Consider the following 23,477-nt stretch of genomic DNA (forward strand, 5'->3'; position numbering starts at 1 on the left):
GAATTGCAAGAAGCCTGGGATAATGGGTTCAAGACATACGATGCCTATAGCAAACGGAACTTCATAATGCGTGTCTGGTACATGTACTCGACGCATGACTTGCCGGCGTATGCGCTATTCGTTGGCTGGTGTGTGCATGGAAGGTTCCCGTGCCCCACATGCAAGGGAGCTCTTGAGTTTCGTTGGCTTCAGGCCGGTCGCAAGTTTTCTTGCTTCAACATGCATAGAGAGTTCCTGAATCCTCGCCATAAGTTCAGGAAAGACAAGAAGAACTTCATCAGAGGTAGAGTTGTCAAAAACTCTGCACCACATGCATTGACAGGCCAACAGACCCTGGATCAGTTAAACGCTCTCGAGCCAGATCCCGAGCGTCCAGGGTACTTCAAGGGGTATAATTCTGAGCACGCCTGGACTCACAAAACATGCTTATGGGATCTGCCTTACTTCAAAGACCTCCTTTGCCCACACAACATCGACGTGATGCACACTGAGAAGAATATCGCCGAGGCACTTTTTGGTACATTGTTCGGCATAGATGGGAAGTCAAAGGATAATACTAAGGCTAGAGTCGATCTGGAGGTGCTATGTGATAGGCCGTTACAAAACATGAAAGAACCGAAAGGAAAGCAGAACTGGACGAAGCCAAAGGCATGGTTCAATCTTGGAAGGCCGGCTATGAGGGAAATTATCTTGTGGGTGAAAATGCAGTTGATGTTCCCCGATGGGTATGCAGCGAATCTATAGAGGGGAGCCAGTCTTGATAAATTGAAGATATTTGGTCTCAAGAGTCATGATTGGCACATATGGATTGAGCGGGTAATGCCGGTGATGTTGCGTGGCTTCATCCCTGAGGATGAATGGCTAGTACTGGCAGAACTCAGCTATTTCTTCCGTGTTCTTTGTGCGAAAGAACTATCGCCTGGCGTGCTAGAAGAAATGGAAGAGTTGGCGCCGGAGTTGATCTGCAAGTTAGAGAAGATCTTTCCACCGGGCTTCTTTAATCCAATGCAACATTTGATTTTGCATCTCCCGACCGAGGCAAGATTGGGGGGGGCCGTGCAAAATCGTTGGTGCTACCCAACTAAGAGGATGCAGAAGACGCTTCGACAAAAATGTAAAAATAAACGTAGAATTGAAGCATCGATGGCTGAGGCATTCATCACTGAGGAGGCGGCAAACTTCGTGACAGCACACTACGAAGCCAAAAATCGTCATTTGCATAATCCGAAGCCTCGGTACAATGCTGACGACCCTAAAAAGGGTGGATCCAACCTCAGCCTATTCAAAGGGAATCTCGCACCAGCCAGTGTTTCAAATCCAGTATCTTTGGATCACGAACAATGGCGGACCATTTCGTTGTATATCTTCAACAACCTGATAGAAGTGCGGCCGTACATCGAGTAAGTTCTCGGTACATAGTTTCGCAACTTCTATTTCCTTTGAACTGCTCTTATTCCTGGATATTTCATACAGTCGATACGTCGCCTTATTCTCGTATGGAGCGGTGATCCAAAAGGATTCTGTCGAAGAGTATGAGCTTCTCGCAAAGCAAGGAGGCGGCTATCCCGGTTTCATCTCTTGGTTCAAACAAACGGTAATTTCTATTAGACTTGTAGGCTAATTTGTAGGCGGCTATCCCGGTTTCATTCGCTAATTTGTGCGTAATGCAACAATCCTTTCATATTAAACTTGTAGGCTAATTCAGAGTCTATGGACGCCGAATTGAGACAAGTCGCTAATGGTTTTGACTATAAGGTTCGTTCATTTGACAAATACGACATCAACGGGTATCGCTTTCGTACCTATGGCAAAGAGCTATCTATGGCCGACCGAAAGTCTACAAATTGTTGTGTATCTGCTATCGGCGAAGGAGGTACCGAGTATTATGGGAGAGTTGAAGCAATTTATGAACTTCTATTCTATGGTGAAAACCCACCGAATGTCGTAGTCTTCAAATGTTATTAGTTTCAGCCGAAGGAGACTAGAAGGACTCATGAACATATAGGGATAGTTGAAATCAACCAAAGCACCCATTTAGATGTTCCTGATGTCTATATTATGGCTCAACAGGCGGCCCAAGTATTCTATCTACCGTGGGCCTGCCAAACTAATCCAAATCTGAAAGGTTGGGATGTCGTTTATGAAGTGCCGCCACGTGCTAGACTATCTCCCCCAAAGGAAGAGGATTATGAACCTCACATTAACCCAGACACATATGAAGGAGAATTCTTCCAAGAGACACGTCTTTCCAAAAAGCGTTTCAAGAACCGCTATACTTGACCCCAAAACATTGAAGTAGACAGCGACCGTGAATCCGACATCACCCCAGAGGAGGAACAAGAAGAGCCGGAACAAGAAGAGGTTACTGCTGCGGATGACCTATCATTGCTTGACCGATTACGTCAAGGTGGCCTTCCACATGTTGATGCCACTGAACCCTATGAGCCCGTCATTGATTATAGTGATGATGATGATTATGCATTTATTGATGATACTGATCAAGATTATTAGTAGTGTCAGGTATTAAATTTTTTTATGTTGTACTTGATGATGATACACTTAAGTGATACACATATTATTATTCATGTCGGTCTTTTTTTATGTTGTACTAATTTTGTTTACTGTTTGTCATGGCAGGTGTTGAAAGATGGTGGGCGCTGGTCGGGAGCGCGCCAAGGCCCCTTCTTCGTCGGCGCGTGGTCTGAGGTCTTCCATTCCAGACGCACCTCTCCGCCGAGCGTTGCTGGACAGTATGGCCACACCGCCGGGCCCTTCTTCGTCGACCGCGGTGCCCAGCAGGGGACGAGGTAGGAAGAGAGGAGGTGGGGCACGTGGTCGCGGGAGAGGAGGTAGGGTGACTGCTACGGCGCCTTCCTCGCCGCCACCCCCAGCTGTTTCACCCGAGCACGTGACTGCTAGGGTGGACTCGTCCGAGGAGGAGGCTACACGGACTCCGGTCCACGAGCCTCCGGTCCATGGGTCTTGGGCCCACGAGCCTCGGGTCGACTGGCCTTCGGCCCACGAGACCCTGGAGGAGCACACGTCCGGATGGGGTACCTGGCCGGATCAGCCCGAGGAGCCGAGTGGCCATGCTAATGATGGCGGGGAGCCGACTGATCTTGAGGAGGGGGGCACCGTCTACCAGCGTGGTGCTACACGGCTCCCGTCCGTGCCGGCGACCCGCGAGCAGAGGTGGTTGATTTTCCCTGATGGGGAGAGGTACGTAAGTGCATTTAATATTTTTGTACCTTCTGCATTCACGTTTCTTCAAATAACTAATGCGTTGGCCTTGTCATGCTGCAGGGGTTGGGACCACCATCATAGTGTCCGCCGGCCCAACTCCGTCCTTGGAGTTCTTTGCCGGCAAAACTTCCCGGGGTTTGTCACGTTGCCTGGTGAGGTCGGCTTCTAGAGCTTGGATTGAGCTGGGAGCACTACGTGGCTGCCCCGGCCCCGCCGGATGAGATTATCGACGGTGTCGTGTGCAACACGAGGGCAGACATGGTGATCAGAAAGTTCTGGGTAATTTCTCCTTTACACATTTAAAAATCTTCAACTAGCTAGTTATTAATTGTACTAATCAATATTGTCTCATTTGATTGTAGACATTCTACAGGTGTGAGGAGGGATACGAGGAGGACGCGGCACATGTTATCGAGAACGTCTGCAAGCGCCTACTCCAGAACTTACGGCACGAGGCTCGGGTGCAGGCTGTTCGAGACTACTATGCCTTGCGTGGTATCAAGAAGACCAAGCCGGCGTGCCACGATAAGTTCCTGAGTAAGGAGCAGTACATGAAGGTAATTCTTAAGGCCTTCTACTTAAATTCCTTCATTTAGTAATTCTTAGCCGTAGCGCTCAAGTTTCTATTTGCTAACTTAGGCGCCTCCGAGATGGTGTGCGGATCGGATGGATTGTTGGGAGGTGTTGGTCGATGAGTGGTGCTCAAAAGAATGGCTAGCCCTCCACAATGAGGCCAAGGACAAACGTGCCCAAATGGAAGGTGTGCCACACCATCAAGGCAGCTCCAACTTATATCAGTTCGGGCGCAACTGGGTATGTGGTTTGCTTCATGATTCATGCAATTCATTCATCATGCTAGCTTGAGCCCTTTAATTACTAATTTACATTGTTTCTCTCTTTCAGGCACGCCACAATAAGGTGGATAAGGTGCCAGAGGTGTACGACCTGTATGCCATGGCCCACACTGCCTCTTTCAAGAAAGTCAAGGCTTTCTCTCAGTCTGACCTCGATGATGCAAACAACTTCACCAACATCTCCTCCCACAACAAGCTCGTGAGATATAGAGATGAGGGGAAGGCGAGGAAAGGGGAGGACTTTAACCCGAGCCAGGGTCCCATTGATCCAGAGCTAGTGATGATATCTGGTGGCGGGAGGTCCCATGGCTCCATAGCCATTGGAGATGGACTTATCCGTTGTCCTAGCACTCTCCCGGAGATCAAGGCGCGCCAGTCGAGCTCCGCTCCTGAGATAAGGCCTCGTGAACGGCCAGTGCAACTCGCCATCAAGGTTAGTGATACGTACTCAGTTATCTTTCTCCATTACATTGTGTGCGCTTCCATCAATGATTACAAATGGTCATGTGAGTGGTGTTGCAGGCTGCTATACAGAGTGAGAGAGATAGAACGGAGAAACTTCTGGCGGAGGCGGCGGAGAGGCAGCGGGAGTTGGAGGAGAGGACGACAAAGATGATGGAGGAGGAGAGGGCACGGAATGACATGCAGGCAAGGGCCATGTACGAGCTCCTTGTGGTAAGTTTCTTCTGCAGATTAGCCAAAACATTCATGTAGTGTTTGTCTCATTACTAACTAGTATGACTGAGTCGTCAAAACCAAATGTGCAGTCTGTGTGCGAGAAGACCGGTCAGACCGCTTCGCCGATGCCAGTGATTGCTCCTGGGACCACGGTGAGTTTAATTTGAATGGACATTACTTGCTAGTCTTAACATTTGAGTGTCATCATGCTAACAAGACATTGGAAATGATCTTTGGTGCAGCGTAACTCCGACAAGCATCGCACGATCCTTCTCCAGCTACCGACACGAGCCAGCCCGCTCCTACACCTCCTGGATCTTGGTAAGTTTATCTAGTTTTTTGCTTAACACATGCATAAAGACCTAGACTTAGCTTTATTTCCTCCAATGCTTACCATAATGACCTAGACTTAGCTTCTTCTCCTCCAAAATGACTTAATAAGCTTACTGACCTCCAAAACCATCCATTTTACCTAAGTTAGCTCTAAAACGATCTGTACTTAGCTTACTTATGTCAAAAATTGCATAATTAGCTTAGTTAGCTCAAAAAGATCCATTTTACCTAGATTAGCTTATACATGATCCAGTTCATCCAAGTTAGCTAAAAAATGACCCATTTTACCTAGATTAGCTCCTAAATGATCCATTTTACCTACGTTAGCTTTAAAATGACCCATTTCACCTAGGTTAACTCCAAAATGACACATCTTACCTAGGTTATCTCATAAACGATCCATTTCAACTAATTTAGCTCATAAACGATCCATTTCACCAAGTTAGCTAAAAAACGATCCATTTTACCTAAATTAGCTCTTAAATGATCCATTTCACCTAAGTTAGCTCAAAAAGATCCATTTCAACTAAATTAGCTCATAAATGATCCATTTCACCTAAGTGAGCTAAAAACGATCCATTTCACCTTAGTTACCTCAAAAACGATCCATTTGACCTTAGTTAGCTCATAAACGACCCATTTCAACTAAGTTAGCTCATAAATGATCCATTTCACCTTAGCTAGCTCATAAACGACCCATTTCAACTTAGTTAGCTCATATATGATCCATTTCACATAAGTTAGCTCATAAATGACATACTCTTCTTGTTCTAGTCTTCTTCTTGTTCTAGTCTTCTTATTCTAGTCACCTATTTCTAACTTTCTTAATTTTCATTTTGCAGATTTCATTCACTTGACGAAAGCTTGCATAGATGGAGTGCTCCTTATCCCTTTCTCTGTTTCTTTTGTATCATTGAACTATGCATGTATCGTTGGATGAAACTATTGTAATATATATGGTTGGATGCCTCTATGTTGAACTTGCTATGTATGATGGAACTATGCATGGAACTTGGTAGTTGGATGGAACTATGCATGTATCGTTGAACTATGAAGTTATGTGTTGGATATCTTATATGTTTGCTCTGTAATTGCCTTGTGAAATATATCTATATATGTCATATATATTTGCTGTGAAATTGTTGGATTTAATAAAAAACAGAAAAAAGAGCCAATATGCAGGCTCTTTGCCGTCTGCCTCCGACGGCAACGGGCTCTTTGCCGTCTGCCGCGGACGGCAAAGAAGGCACGTGGCATCCAGCTGTGCTTCCTGGGAGCTGACCCATTTGGTCAGTTTGCCTACAGTGGCAGACGGCAAAGGCTTGAGGCTCTTTGCCGTCAGCGGCGGACGGCAAAGGCCTGCCATGTAGTGACGTGTAGATGACATCATACGGCGGACGGCAAAGACACTAGATAGTTTGCCGTCAGCGGCGGACGGCAAAGGAACTAGAAAGTTTGCCGTCAGCGGCGGACGGCAAAGGCCTGCCGTTAGCCACTTAACGGACTGACAACGCAATTATTGCCGTCCGCTCTCTTTGCCGTCCGCGGCAGACGGCAAAGGGCCTTTGCCGTCAGCCGCCAGGAAGCAGACGGCAAAGTAGCTCTTTACTGTAGCCTACTTTGCCGGAGCCTTTTACCGTCCGCGGCTGACGGCAAAGGTCTTTGCCGTCCGCCGTTCATGCCTTTGCCGTCCGCCGTGGCAGACAGCAAAATAGCTGATTCCTGTAGTGTTACTTGGCTCAAACACTAATTAAAACACCAAAACACAATTAATACAGTAGAAAAAACAAAAAACATAAAAACGAAAATAAAATTGGGTTGCCTCCCAACAAGCGCTATTATTTAACGCCCCTAGCTAGGCATAAGGCAATAGATCTAGGTATTGTCATCTTTGGTATGCAATTATTTTCTCATCAAGTCCTCCAAAACACGTCTTAACAAATATATTCTTTCCTTTATTTCCTTTCTTGTAGATGAACTCAAATCATGAAAAGGGCTTTGATTAGTGATTTTGACATTCATAAACCCGTAATGGAGGTCATCACCATAAATATCATCATAAAGAATATGTATCTCGGTTTTGAAATAGAGATAAATAATATTTTGAGCGGCATACTTTCATTGTGAACATAACAACCGAGAGATCTCGATATCTTCCATGCTACTCACATTATAGGCGGTTCCCAAACAGAATGGTAAAGTTTATACTCCCCCTCCACCAACAAGCATCAATCCATGGCTTGCTCGAAACAACAAGTGCCTCCAACTAACAAGAGTCCCAGGGGAGTTTTGTTTGCAATTATTTTGATTTGATTTGCATAAAGCATGGGACTGGGCATCCCGGTGACCAGCCATTTTCTCGTGAGTGAGGAGCGGAGTCCACTCCTCTTGAGAATAACCCGCCTAGCATGGAAGATACAGACAGTCCTAGTTGATACATGAGCTATTCGAGCATACAAAACAGAATTTCATTTGAAGGTTTGGAGTTTGGCACATACAAATTTACTTGGAACGGCAGGTAGATACCGCATATAGGAAGCTATGGTGGACTCATATGGAATAACTTTGGGGTTTATGGAAGTGGATGCACAAGCAATATTCCTGCTTAGTACAAGTGAAGGCTAGAAAAGGCTGGGAAGCGACCAACTAGAGAGCGACAACAGTCATGAACATGCATTAAAATTAATAAACATTGAGTGCAAGCATGAGTAGGATATAATCCACCATGAACATAAATATCATGAAGGCTATGTTGTTTTTGTTACAACTACATGTGTGAACATGTGCCAAGTCAAGTCACTCGAATTATTCAAAGGAGGATACCACCCTATCATACCATATCACAACCATTCTAATAGCATGTTGGCACGCAAGGTAAACCATTATAAACTCCTAGCAAATTAAGCATGGCATGAGCAACTATAATCTCTAATTGTCATTGCAAACATGTTTATTCATAATAGGCTGAATCAGGAACGATGAACTAATCATATTTCCAAAAGCAAGAGAGATCGAGTTCATACCAGCTTCTCTCATCTCAATCAGTCCATCATATATCGTCATTATTGCCTTTCACTTGCACGACCAAACGATGTGAATAATAATAATAGTGCACGTGCATTGGACTAAGCTGGAATCTGCGAGCATTCAATAAACAGGAGAAGACAAGGCAAAACGGGCTCTTGGTTAAATCAACAATAATGCATATAAGAGCCACTTTAACAATTTCATTATGGTCTTCTCCTCTCGACCCCCAAAGAAAAGAAAAGAAATAAAACTATTTACACGGGAAAGCTCCCAACAAGCAAAAGAAGAACAGGAAATCTTTTTGGGTTTTCTTTTTAATTACTACTACAAGCATGGAAAGTAAACTAGCTAAAAGCTACAACTATTTTTTTTGTTTTTCTTAAGGTTTTTCAAACACACAAGAAGAAAGCATAAAAAAGGAAAAATAAACTAGCATCGATATTACAGTGAAAAAGTATGAGCACCGACAACTAGCATGAGTGTGTGAACATAAATGTAATGTCGGTGAGAAATACGTACTCCCCCAAGCTTAGGCTTTTGGCCTAAGTTGGTCTATTGCCACGGCTGGCCTGGCGGATATCCAAAGTTGTAGTTGGGGTCGTACTAAGATGCAGCGGCTATCGCATCGTGGGCTAGAGCTTGGAGGCGAGCTGTCTCAGTCCTCCACTCGTACTCGTTTGCCTCCTCCCTAGTTATAACATGTCTCCCTTTTTCCTGAAAGTCAAAGAAAGTAGGAGCAGGGAGAGCGACGTGATAGGTGCGTCGTCTGTCAAAGATTAGTCGGTACTGGAGGAACTGATCGTTCCTCTCAACAAACTGATGACAAACCATAGCCTCATAATCTAAATAAACAGGAGGCAACTCAATATCATACTCACGTATGGGTATATCAAGAAAATTAGCTAAACGGGTTGCATAAATTCCACCAAAGAAATCTCCATTAATTCTATTATTATGCAACCTACGTGCAACAATGGCTCCAAAATTATAATGTTTATCTCCTAATACAGCACTCCTGAGAACACTGAGGTAAGGGATACACATATGACATGCTTCATCCTTGCCATTTATGCACCTACCTATGAAGAGAGCAAAATAATGTATAGCAGGAAAATGAATGCTCCCTATGGTAGCTTGTGTTATATCTCTAGACTCCCCCACAGTTATACTAGCAAGAAAATCTCTAAACTCAGATTTGCGAGGCTCACTAGTGCTACCCCATTGTGGAAGTTTGCAAGCAGTATTAAAATCCTCTAAGTCCATAGTATAAGAATTTTCATAAAGATCAAACAGGACAGTTTGAGAATTGCGTGATGATGAAAATTCAAACCTTCTCACAAAGGAATCAGTGAGATAGTGGTACTGGCGGCACTTATCTGCCTTGAAGCTCCCAAGATCAGCGTTACGCACATATGCGTCAAATTCCTCCTTGATTCCTGCTCGAACCATAAAGTCCTCTGACGGCCATTCACAAGCCCGCACTTGAGATTCCCTCGGTGGTTCATCGTCCGCATCGCGTATTGCAAGCCTGGGTCCTTGCTTCCTTGAAGGACCACCTTGGTACATTTTCCTAAACATAATTCTTCCTCTGAAATTTTTTTGAAAATTTTAATAACTTCAAATAGAAGTGAACCAAACTCAACAAAATTGATAGCAACTACTCCCACATGTGCTTAGAGACTATATCATGCATTAGAACTACTTGGGACCAAATAAATTTGACATGCAAGCTCAAGAACAGGGTCACCTAAGCAACAAAAATTTGCAATGAATAAAGCACTAGAACAAAAACTAATTGGACCATTGGAGGAGTCACATACCGAAGATCAATCCCCCAAAGCAGTTTTGTGAGTTGAGCTTTGAGCAAGTAGATCGAAAATCTCAGCAAAATGAGCTAGAACTCGTGCTTGAGCTGGTTGGTCATTTTTTGGGGAGGAAGGAGTGTGTGGTGGCTTGAATTAGTGGAGGGGAGCCACCATGGGCCCACGAGGCAGGGGGCGCGCCCAGGGGGTGGGCGTGCCCTGGACCCTCGTGTCTAGGTGCTTGCTCCCCCTGCTGTGTTCTCAGTGCCAGATATTCTCAAATATTCCATAAAAATCATATCTCAATTTTGGGGTATTTGGAGAACTTTTATTTTTGGGGTATTTTTTTATCGCACGGATAAATCGAAAAACAGACAGAAAATACTATTTTTGCTTTATTTAATCTAAATTACAAAAAGTAAAAGGAGGGTACAGAAGGTTGTGCTTTCTAACTTCATCCATCTCATTCTCATCAAAAGGAATCCACTAACAAGGTTGATCAAGTCTTGTTAACAAACTCATTCCGAATAACATGGAACCGGAGAATTTTCGAATAGCACTAGGTTACCTCAACGGGGATATGCACGTCTCCAATAATAAGAATATCATATCTCTTTTTGACAGTAGGAAGAGGAAATTCAAAACCTGTAGCGACCAGACCTCAAATGGTCTGTGCTGCTGTGCACCAGTGTCATCCCTGGATCAGTAATGCTGACACGCACAGTACAAATGGAGTATTTATAACAAAGTAGCAATCACACACTTATTACATCGAATATCTCCAAAGAGATTAAGTATGATAAATATGGCTTAAGGCCATCTAAAACGATAACAGCGGAAGACTTGGAAGATAAGTGAGTCCATCAGCTCCAGCGGCATCACTGAGTATAAGACCACGACCTAAGGCACCTTACTCGTCGTCTGAAAAGTCTGCAACATGAAACGTTGCAGCCCGAAAACGGGTCAGCACATAGAATATGCTGGCAAAGTAACACATAGAGAATAATGAACAATAATAATGCTATACTACATGCATATATGGCTGGTGGAAAGCTCTATGGTTAAGTTTTTGCGAAAAGCCAATTTTTCCCTACTTCAAAGGAATAAATTTATTTAACTATCATGGTGGTTGTGAAACATTGAGATGGTTGACAGCATCTCAATCCCAATTAAAAATCATCATTAACCCAACAAAATTAATTAAAAGTAACATGGTGATGAGATTCAAATGATAATCCAGGTACTAGATACTCAAATTGTCCATAACCGGGGACACGGCTAACCATGATTAGTTTGTACACTCTGCAGAGGTTTGCGCACTTTTCCCCACAAGACTCGATCGCCTCCGCTTGATTCTCGCACTGCATGATGTTTGAGAAACGGATGACCGAGACACAGTCTTTCAGGAACAATCACTCTTTACTCCGGGTGGACCGGTACACCTACTTTCCCCTACATCTGCTAGCCCACCTCTTCAAGAGATCATGTAACCTACTCAACTATGCTAGAGCCCATAATAGCTTGTGGCTGCACACGGAAGTTTCTAGCATGAAAAATCTTATGATCCCTTTGAGCCTGGGTGGCGGTCCTTATACAAACAGACAACACTGGATTCTCCAGGTGCCTCAATCCACCCAGATGTGAGTTTTAGTTGCCACCTTAGGTAAACCATTATTAACAATCTCACATCTGTCATGAATATCTCTCAAACCCAATCCACGTCTACGAGCATAGCATGGCAATATAATAGCAACGTAGAAGTAACTCCCAAGGGTTTGATAAGAAAACAGGTAATAGGTACTACCTCAACTACTTCCCAATACCCACAATTTAATTAGATCCTAATCATGCAATTGTTGAGGATAGATCTAATGCAATAAAAACTGGGTATGGAAAGGTATGATCAAAGTGTTACTTGCCTTGCTGATGATCCGCGAAACCTAGCGATTCGAAGTAACAAGCGGCACACTCCGGGTACTCTATCGCAAACAAACAAGCAAACAATCAGTACTCATCTAATGCACAGGTAAAACTCGAATGAAAGATCCAACCAGAAAGTTCAACTTAAGAACTCCGGTTTGCAAAAAGAATCAACTCGAACGAAGCAACGAAAGTCAAACTACGAAAGAAACAAGCTTCGTTTACTAATCTGGATCTAGGTCAAATTTTACAGTAGCAAAAACTTGTTTGAGTAGGTTAAACAGAAAGAGAATTTCGAGACGAAACTCTAGGCGCTTGAATCGCCTGATTCCGATAAACGAGCGAAAAGTTAAACAGAAACGAAGATCCAATCAGAAATCGAGATCTGAGATAATCAGGAAAAATCCGACGAAAAGGAAAACGGACGAACGGTTAAAGAACGGACGTTCGTTAACAGAGAAAATCCAACGAACGCGTTCGTTAAAACGAACGAGTCGGTGAACGTTCACAAAATAACAAAACCGAAAGAAAAAAAACGATCTAGGGTTTTTTTTAAACAAACGGTTTTTTTAACAAAACTGGCAAACGACGGCGAGGTAATACCTCGTCGGGGCGGGCTCCGGCGGGGCTTGGCTGGCTCCGGCGAGGGGCGGCGGGGTGCGGCGGGGCTCGGGGCGGCGGCGAGCGGCGAGCGGGGCGGCGGCGGCGCGGGCTCCCAGCGGCGGCGGCTCGGGCGGGCTCGGGGCGCGGGTACGGGGTGAGGGGGGCGGCGGCGGCTTATAAGAGGGGGGGTGGCGGCGGCTTGGAGGAGGGGGCAAGGCAGCGGCTCCGGCGGAGTCCGAGCCGGACACGGCGGCGGCGGCGGCGTACGCGGGGAGGAGACGCGGGGTGGGCCGGCGGCTCGGCTGGGCCTCGGCCCGGTCGGGCGCGGCGCGGTGCGGTTTATTTTATTTTTTAAAAACGTTCCTCCGAAAAATTCGTAGAACAATAAAGAAAAATCCAAAAAAGATAAAACAAATTTTCCCCGTCTAGATAGAATATTTAGAACAGGGTGAACATTTTTTTGACACAAAATAAATTTTTTGAAAACATGCTATATTTTTTTAATGCAATTAAAATTGCAAACAAAACTCCGAATAAAATCCAATAAATGGTTTTAACACTTTTCCTCCAATATTTCAATTGTTTTGGAGAAGTCATATTTTCTCCTCTCGTTTATTTTTAAATGAAATATTTTTCCGGAGAGAAAATAATTAAAACCAAAAATCCTCGTTTTATTAGTTGATGAAAATCAAATATGAAAATTCGAGAAAATCCCCAACTCTCTCCGAGGGTCCTTGAGTTGCTTAGGATTTATCGAGGATTTGTCAAAATGCAATAAAATATGATATGCAATGATGATCTATGTATAACATACCAAATTGAAAATTTGGGATGTTACAAACCTACCCCCCTTAAGATGAATCTCGCCCTCGAGATTCGGGTTGGCTAGAAAACAGGTGGGAGTGGTCCTTCCGTAGATCTTCCTCTCGCTCCCAGGTGGCTTCATCTTCCGTGTGGTGACTCCACTGGACTTTGCAAAACTTGATAACCTTACTGCGGGTAACTCGGCTGGCATACTCAAGAATCTTAACTGGTTTCTCCTCATAGGTCAAATCACTTTCAGCTGAATCGCTTCCAGCGGCACAGTATCTCTCAGTGGTATCTCAGCCATCTCTGCGTGGCACTTCTTCAGCTGGGAAACATGAAATACGTCATGAACTCCAGACAATCCTTCGGGCAATTCCAGCTTGTAGGCAACTTCTCCCATACGTTCCAAAACTCTGTATGGTCCGATAAAACGGGGCGCTAACTTTCCCTTAACTCCAAAGCGCTTCACTCCTCGAAGTGGTGATACTCGAAGATAAACTCGGTCCCCGACTTCGTGAACTGTCTCCTTTCGTTTAGAATCAGCATAACTCTTCTGCCTGGACTGGGCTACCTTGAGCCTATCGCGAATCAACCTCACTTTCTGTTCAGACTCCTTAATCAAATCTGGTCCAAACAACTGACGGTCTCCAACTTCGTCCCATAACAACGGTGTTCTATACCTCCTTCCGTACAAGGCTTCGAAAGGGGCCATCTTCAAACTGGTCTGATAACTGTTGTTATACGAAAACTCCGCATATGGCAAATTGTCGTCCCAACTAGATCCATAATCTAGTGCACAAGCTCTCAACATGTCCTCCAAAATCTAGTTGACTCTCTCGGTCTGTCCATCTGTCTGTGGGTGAAAAGCTGTACTAAATTCTAGCCTGGTTCCCAATGTTTCATGTAACTGCTTCCAAAACTTCGAGGTAAATTGGGTTCCTCTGTCTGATACAATGGTCCTCGGAACTCCATGCAAACATACGATCCTGGTCATGTATATCTTTGCCAACTTAGCACTGGTGTAAGTGGTCTTCACTGGAATGAAATGAGCCACTTTCGTCAAACGGTCGACTACAACCCATATTGAGTCATAGCCTGAACGAGTCCTGGGTAATCCCGTGATAAAATCCATGCCTATTTTATCCCACTTCCATTCGGGTATCGGCAATGGTTGTAGCAATCCTGCTGGCTTCTGATGCTCTGCCTTCACTCTCTGACATACATCACAAACTGCTACATATTCTGCAATATCCTTCTTCATTCCGGTCCACCAGAAAGTATTTTTCAGATCCAAATACATCTTGGTATTCCCTGGGTGAATCGAGTACGGTGAATCATGGGCTTCTTGCAAAATCAACTTCCTGATCTCCGGATCATTTGGCACATATACGCGGTCCTCAAACCATAAGGTATCGTGCTCATCCTCACGAAATCCCTTGGCTTTTCCTTTGCTCATCTTCTCCTTTATCTCTTCAATCTCCTTGTCTGTCTTCTGAGCTTCTCTGATCCTTTCCATCAAGGTAGACTGAATCTCCAATGTCGCTAAATAGCCTCTGGGACTATCTCCAAACATAGTTCGCGAAGGTCCTCGGCTAACTCCTGAGGTAACTCTCCTGTCATGAGGGTGTTGACATGACTCTTGCGGCTCAACGCGTCTGCTACTACGTTAGCCTTTCCTGGGTGATAATGCAATCTCATATCATAATCCTTAATGAGCTCCAACCATCTCCTCTGTCTGAGATTTAACTCCTTCTGCGTGAAAATATACTTCAAACTCTTGTGATCCGTATACACCTCACAATGGTTTCCGATGAGAAAATGTCTCCATGTCTTCAATGCATGCACCACGGCTGCTAACTCCAAATCATGCGTAGCATAATTCTTCTCATGGGGTTTAAGTTGTCGTGAAGCATATGACACAACTCTTCCTTCCTGCATAAGCACTGCTCCAAGTCCTCGACGTGAAGCGTCGCAATAAACTTCATAATCCTTGCGTTGATCTGGCAGAATCAACACTGGTGATGTAACCAATCGTTTCTTCAACTCTTGGAAACTAGCTTCACATTCCTCAGTCCAATTGAATTTGGTGTCCTTCTTCAATAGCTCAGTCATGGGCTTAGCAATCTTTGAGAAATTCTCGATGAATCTCCGGTAGTATCCTGCAAGTCCAAGAAAACTCCGGATTTCTCCAACTGTCGTGGGTGATTCCCAACTTGTCACTGTATCAACCTTGGCAGGGTCTACTGCTATTCCTTCTCCCGAAATAACATGTCCAAGGAATCCAACTTCCTTCAGCCAAAATTCACACTTGCTGAACTTGGCGTATAACTGATGTTCTCTGAGCTTCTCAAGTACCAATCGCAAATGCTCCTCATGCTCTTCCTCATTCTTGGAAAAGACTAAAATATCATCAATGAACACCACGACGAACTTATCCAAAAACTCCATAAACACTTTGTTCATCAGGTTCATGAAATAGGCAGGTGCGTTAGTCAGACCAAATGACATAACGGTATACTCATACAATCCATATCTGGTGGTAAAAGCCGTCTTAGGTATATCCTGCTCTCGAATCTTTAACTGATGGTATCCTGATCGTAGATCGATCTTGGAAAATACTTTAGCTCCTTGTAGGCGGTCAAACAAATCATTGATCATCGGCAGCGGGTACTTGTTTTTGATGGTCACTTCATTCAATCCACGGTAATCAACAACCATCCTCAGCGATCCATCTTTCTTTTCCACTAGAAGTACTGGTGATCCCCAAGGTGACGAACTTGGGCGAATATAGCCTTTATCCAGTAACTCCTTGATCTGCTTCTTAATTTCCTCCAAATCTTTTGCGGGCATCCTGTACGGTCTCTTAGATATTGGCCCTGTGCCTGGCAAAAGTTCAATCAAGAACTCAATGTCTCTATCTGGCGGCATGCCTGGCAACTCTTCTGGAAATACATCCGGATAATCCTTCACCACTGGTACTTCCTCCTGTACAACTCCTGATAAGGAATTCACTTGAGTCCTCTTCGGCATATGCCGGGATACATACTTGATCCTTTTTCCTTCTGGGGTGGTAAGCAAAATCGTCTTGCTGGCACAATCGATGTTTCCTCCATACAACGATAGCCAATCCATTCCCAAAATCACATCCAAACCTTGCGACTCCAAAACTATGAGGTCTGAGGGGAAAACATGTCTACCAATGGCCAATGGTATCTGAAAACATCCTTGGCTTGCCATATACTCTGCTCCTGGCGAGGTTACTAACATAGGGGTTTTGAGAACTTGGGTGGACAGCTTAAACTTATTCACAAATCCCCTTGATATGTATGAATGCGATGCACCAGTATCGAAAAGAACGGTTGCAGTAAATGACTTAACCAAAAACTTACCTATTACTGCATCAGGCTGAGCTTCAACCTCCTCCACGCTCATGTGGTTCACATGTCCTTTGTTGAACGGGTTCGGCTTCTTCCCAGAGCTTCCATTGCCATTTCCATTTTGGGCTTCAGGACAATCAGTTGCATAATTTCCAGTCTTCTGGCACTTGAAACAGGTAACGTGACTTAGATCCCTCTTGGCTGGGGTAGATGGGTTGGTATGGTTCTGTCCGTTGCTTCCTCCATTCCCATTACCATTCTTGGAGCCATTATGGTTGTGCGAACTACCTCCTCCATGGGTATGCTGAAACTGTCCTCCCGGTTTCGGGGCAAATCGTGGATTCTGCTGAGCTCCAGAATTGTACTTCCCTTGTCCATACTTCCTCTTACGATTTTCAATCTGCTGTTGCTTCCCTTCAATCACGAGAGCTCTATCTACCAGCTCCTGGTAGTTGTTGAAGGTTGCTACCATCAACTGCATACTCAGTTCATCATTCAGTCCTTCCAAAAATTTCTCCTGCTTGGCAGCATCTGTAGCAACGTCATCTGGTGCATAACGTGCTAACTTACTAAATTCCTCCACATACTGGCCTACGGTGCGTCCTCCTTGGCGTAGGTTGCGAAACTCACGCTTCTTCATAGCCATAGCTCCTGCTGAAACATGAGTTGTACGGAAAGCTTGCTGAAACTGGTCCCATGTGACAGTGTCAATAGGGTGCGTGGCTGTATAATTCTCCCACCATGATGTTGCGGGTCCATCAAGCTGATGTGCGGCAAAACGCACTCTTTCCGCATCTGTGCATCCCGCAGTGGTCAACTCCCTTCCAACTTTGCGGAGCCAATCATCCGCAACAATCGGCTCGGTGCTACTGGAAAACACCGGCGGGTTTAGCCTTAAGAAACGGGCTAAGTGGTCAACAGGTGGTGGTGGCGGTGGGTTGTTGTTGTTGTTGCCTTGGTTCTGCACTAACACTTGCATCAGGGCATTCTGTTGTTGAATCAACTGGGTGATCTCCGGTGGGAAAACAAATCCGGTGTCGCGTCTCGGAGGCATCTGATAGGTTAGAAAAGATGAGAGTTAAGAATAGAATGAGGTCTAGAGAGAAAACACTACCCATATGCTCATGAGACAAATACAATCAATATCACTCAATCAATTCAAACAAGGCATAACAATCGATCTAACTAGCGTTACAAAGTGCTTGAACTACACTATTAAATGAGGGAAAACTACTACTCATATGGTAGTCTACTAGAAATTCTGATCCGTTGAAGACTCCATGATGTCTGCTCCAGCTTCATCAAAAAAGTCATCTTCACTTGGTTCCGAGTCAGTGTCATCGATGATGATGTAGTTATCCGGACAAGTGCATTCGTCATCCTTTGCTTTTGGCACTGGATTTCCCATGAATACTCCAATCTTCTTCTCCAGGTTGTCATTCTTCCCTACTAGTGCGATGATTTCCTCCATATAATCCTCGCGTGTAGCCTTGAGTTCTTCCTCCAGCTCCTTGATCTTGGTTAATGCCTTCTTCAGTTCTTCCTTGTCCGTGCACATCTGGTTCTCCTGGCGACGAATATGTTGGTTTTGCTCCTGGATGAAAGCTGCGATTGATCCATCCTTCTTGGTTCTGATCATCTCCCATTGCGCGTCTCGGCGTCCACAAATCTGATAAATTGTATCCTTAAGCTCCTGGTGGTAGACTTCTCCAATGCGTCCCATGGCGATGTGTGCGGCCATGCTCTTCCCTAAACTCCAGGTTGGTGCGTCGAAAACCAATCTTATGGGTTCAGTAACTTGCACAAACGTCCTTCCTGGAATGTGAACTTGAATCTTCTAGCTCTCCTCTTCGGGTAATGTGGCGTTGTAGGTTCCGGTGATGCTTGGTATTCCTATGTTCAAATACTTGGTGACTTCCTTCAAGTGTCGACCAAAAGGCGTGTCTTCATCTGGTTGCATGAACTTGCTCCTTGCATCCGCCATTCCTAAAAGAGTAGAAAGAGGAGAGGGGTCAGAAATGAGAAGAGAGAAGTGTTCTAGGGCTTAAGCTTAGTGGTCGTGTCCTACAGTCAGCGTGTGCTCTGATACCACCTTTGTAGCAACCAGACCTCAAATGGTCTGTGCTGCTGTGCACCAGTGTCATCCCTAGATCAGTAATGCTGACACGCACAGTACAAATGGAGGATTTATAACAGAGTAGCAATCACACACTTATTACATCGAATATCTCCAAAGAGATTAAGTATGATAAATATGGCTTAAGGCCATCTAAAACGATAACAGCGGAAGACTTGGAAGATAAGTGAGTCCATCAGCTCCAGCGGCATCACTGAGTATAAGACCACGACCTAAGGCACCTTACTCGTCGTCTGAAAAGTCTGCAACATGAAACGTTGCAGCCCGAAAACGGGTCAGCACATAGAATATGCTGGCAAAGTAACACATAGAGAATAATGAACAATAATAATGCTATACTACATGCATATAGGGCTGGTGGAAAGCTCTCTGGTTAAGTTTTTGCGAAAAGCCAATTTTTCCCTACTTCAAAGAAATAACATTTATTTAACTATCATGGTGGTTGTGAAACATTGAGATGGTTGACAAAATCTCAATCCCAATTAAAAATCATCATTAACCCAACAAAATTAATTAAAAGTAACATGGTGATGAGATTCAAATGATAATCCAGGTACTAGATACTCAAATTGTCCATAACCGGGGACACGGCTAACCATGATTAGTTTATACACTCTGCAGAGGTTTGCGCACTTTTCCCCACAAGACTCGATCGCCTCCGCTTGATTCTCGCACTGCGTGATGTTTGAGAAACGGATGACCGAGACACAGTCTTTCAGGAACAATCACTCTTTACTCCGGGTGGACCGGTACACCTACTTTCCCCTACATCTGCTAGCCCACCTCTTCAAGAGATCATGTAACCTACTCAACTATGCTAGAGCCCATAATAGCTTGTGGCTGCACACGGAAGTTTCTAGCATGAATAATCTTATGATCCCTTTGAGCCTGGGTGGCGGTCCTTATACAAACAGACAACACTGGATTCTCCAGGTGCCTCAATCCACCCAGATGTGAGTTTTAGTTGCCACCTTAGGTAAACCATTATTAACAATCTCACATCTGTCATGAATATCTCTCAAACCCAATCCACGTCTACGAGCATAGCATGGCAATATAACAGCAACGTAGAAGTAACTCCCAAGGGTTTGATAAGAAAATAGGTAATAGGTACTACCTCAACTACTTCCCAATACCCACAATTTAAATAGATCCTAATCATGCAATTGTTGGAGGGTTGATCTAATGCAATAAAAACTGGGTATGGAAAGGTATGATCAAAGTGTTACTTGCCTTGATGATGATCCGCGAAACCTAGCGATTCGAAGTAACAAGCGGCACACTCCGGGTACTCTATCGCAATCAAACAAGCAAACAATCAGTACTCATCTAATGCACAGGTAAAACTCAAATGAAAGATCCAACCAGAAAGTTCAACTTAAGAACTCCGGTTTGCAAAAAGAATCAACTCGAACGAAGCAACGAAAGTCAAACTGCGAAAGAAACAAGCTTCGTTTACTAATCTGGATCTAGGTCAAATTTTACAGTAGCAAAAACTTGTTTGAGTAGGTTAAACGGAAAGAGAATTTCGAGACGAAACTCTAGGCGCTTGAATCGCCTGATTCCGATAAACGAGCGAAAAGTTAAACAGAAACGAAGATCCGATCAGAAATCGAGATCTGAGATAATCAGGAAAAATCCGACGAAAAGGAAAACGGACGAACGGTTAAAGAACGGACGTTCGTTAACAGAGAAAATCGAACGAACGCGTTCGTTAAAACGAACGAGTCGGTGAACGTTCACAAAATAACAAAACCGAAAAAAAACCGATCTAGGGTTTTTTTTAAAACAAACGGTTTTTTTAAACAAAACCGGCAAACGACGGCAAGGTAATACCTCGTCGGGGCGGGCTCCGGCGGGGCTCGGCTGGCTCCGGCGAGGGGCGGCGGGGTGCGGCGGAGCTCGGGGCGGCGGGGGCGGCGAGCGGGGCGGCGGCGCAAGGCGGCGGCGGCGCGGGCTCCCAGCGGCGGCGGCTCGGGCGGGCTCGGGGCGCGGGTACGGGGTGAGGGGGGGCGGCGGCGACTTATAAGAGGGGGGTGGCGGCGGCTTGGAGGAGGGGGCAAGGCAGCGGCTCCGGCGGAGTCTGAGCCGGACACGGCGGCGGCGGCGGCGTACGCGGGGAGGAGACGCGGGGTGGGCCGGCGGCTCGGCTGGGCCTCGGCCCGGTCGGGCGCGGCGCGGTGCGGTTTATGTTTTTTTTTAAACGTTCCGCCGAAAAATTCGTAGAAAAATAAATAAAAATCCAAAAAAGATAAAACAAATTTTCCCCGTCTAGATAGAATATTTAGAACAGGGTGAACATTTTTTTGACACAAAATAAATTTTTTGAAAACATGCTATATTTTTTAATGCAATTAAAATTGCAAACAAAACTCCGAATAAAATCCAATAAATGGTTTTAACACTTTTCCTCCAATATTTCAATTGTTTTGGAGAAGTCATATTTTCTCCGCTCGTTTATTTTTAAATGAAATATTTTTCCGGAGAGAAAATAATTAAAACCAAAAATCCTCGTTTTATTATTTGATGAAAATCAAATATGAAAATTCGAGAAAATCCCCAACTCTCTTCGAGGGTCCTTGAGTTGCTTAGGATTTATCGAGGATTTGTCAAAATGCAATAAAATATGATATGCAATGATGATCTATGTATAACATACCAAGTTGAAAATTTGGGATGTTACAAAACCTCCTATAATAATAGATGGAATTATTCCAATAGAATTGATACTGTGGACTTGAGGTTGTTTGCTCAGAAAGTGTATCGTATGCTCATTACCATTAACATGAAAAGTGACATTGCCCTTGTTGCAATCAATAACAGCCCGTTAAAATAGTAACATTTGCAACCACAACAGGCACATCCTCACAAATACCGACAGGTATAGCAGTTGATTTATCAGCCATTTGCAAAGATATTTCAGTAGGTGTCAACTTATTCAAATCAAGTCTACGATATAAAGAGAGAGGCATAACACTAACACTGGCTCCAAGATCACATAAAGCAGTTCTAACATAGTTTATTTTAATGGAGCATGGTATAGTTGGTACTCCTGGATCTCCAAGTTTCTTAGGTATTCCACCCTTAAAAGTATAATTAGCAAGCATGGTGGAAATTTCAGCTTCCGGTATCTTTCTATTATTTGTAACAATTTCTTTCATATACTTAGCATAAGGATTCATTTTAAGCATATCAGTCAAACACATACGCAAGAAGATAGGTCTAATCATTTCAGCAAAGCGCTCAAAATCCTCATCATCCTTTTTCTTGGATGGTTTGGGAGGAAAAGGCATGGGTTTCTGAACCCATGGTTCTCTTTCTTTACCGTGCTTCCTAGCAACAAATTCTCTCTTATCATAATGTTGATTCTTTGATTGTGGGTTATCAAGATCAACATCAAGTTCAATTTCTACATCATTGTCATTACTAGGTTGAGCATCAACATGAACATCATCATTAACATTATCACTAGGTTCATGTTCATTTCCAGATTGTGTTTCAGCATCAGAGATAGAAATATGATTCTCAGGTGTGTCTATAACAGGTTCACTAGAAGCATGCAAAGTCCTTTCATTTTTCTTTTTCTTCCTCTTAGAAGGACTAGGTGTATCAACATTATTTCTTTGAGAATCCTGCTCAATTCTCTTAGGGTGACCTTCAGGATACAAAGGTTCCTGAGTCACTTTACCCCTGCTAGTTGCAACTCTAACAGCAAAGTCATTATTCTTACTATTCAATTCATTGAGCAAATCATTCTGAGCTTTAAGTACTTGTTCTACTTGAGTGGTAACCATAGAAGCATGTTTACTAATGAGTTTAAGTTCACCCTTAACTCTAGACATATAATCACCCAAGTGTTCAATCATATAAGCATTGTGTTTTAATTCTCTGCCAAAATAAGCATTGAAGTTTTCGTGCTTAACCATAAAGTTATCAAAATCATCCAGACATTGGCTAACAAATTTAGTAGGAGGGATTTCAGCTTTATCATATCTATAGAGAGAATTTACCTTTACTACCTGTGTCGGGTTATCAAGACCATGTGTTTCTTCAACAGGTGATGAATTAAGACCATGTATTGCTTCAACAGGAGGTAAATTCTTAACATCTTAAGCTTTAATACCTTTTTCCTTCATAGATTTCTTTGCCTCTTGCATATCTTCAGGACTGAGAAATAGAATACCCCTTTTCTTCGGAGTTGGCTTAGGAGTTGGTTCAGGAAGTGTCCAATTATTTTCATTAGTCAACATATTATTCAATATAATTTCAGCTTGATCAACTGTTCTTTCCCTGAAAACACAACCAACACAACTATCCAGGTGGTCTCTGGAAGCATCGGTTGGTCCATTATAAAAGATATCAAGTATTTCATTTTTCTTGAGAGGATGATCAGGCAAAGCATTAAGTAATTGGAGAAGCCTCCCCCAAGCTTGTGGGAGACTCTCTTCTTCAATTTGCACAAAATTATATATTTCCCTCAAAGCAGCTTGTTTCTTATGAGCGGGGAAATATTTAGCAGAGAAGTAATAAATCATATCCTGGGGACTACGCACACAACCAGGATCAAGAGAATTAAACCATATCTTAGCATCACCCTTTAATGAGAAACGAAATAATTTAAGGACATAACAGTAGCGAGTTTTCTCATCATTAGTGAACAGGGTGGCTATATCATTTAATTTAGTAAGATGTGCCA

Source organism: Triticum aestivum, chromosome 6D (assembly GCF_018294505.1).
Source record: "Triticum aestivum cultivar Chinese Spring chromosome 6D, IWGSC CS RefSeq v2.1, whole genome shotgun sequence".
In the NCBI taxonomy this organism is placed as follows: domain Eukaryota; kingdom Viridiplantae; phylum Streptophyta; class Magnoliopsida; order Poales; family Poaceae; genus Triticum; species Triticum aestivum.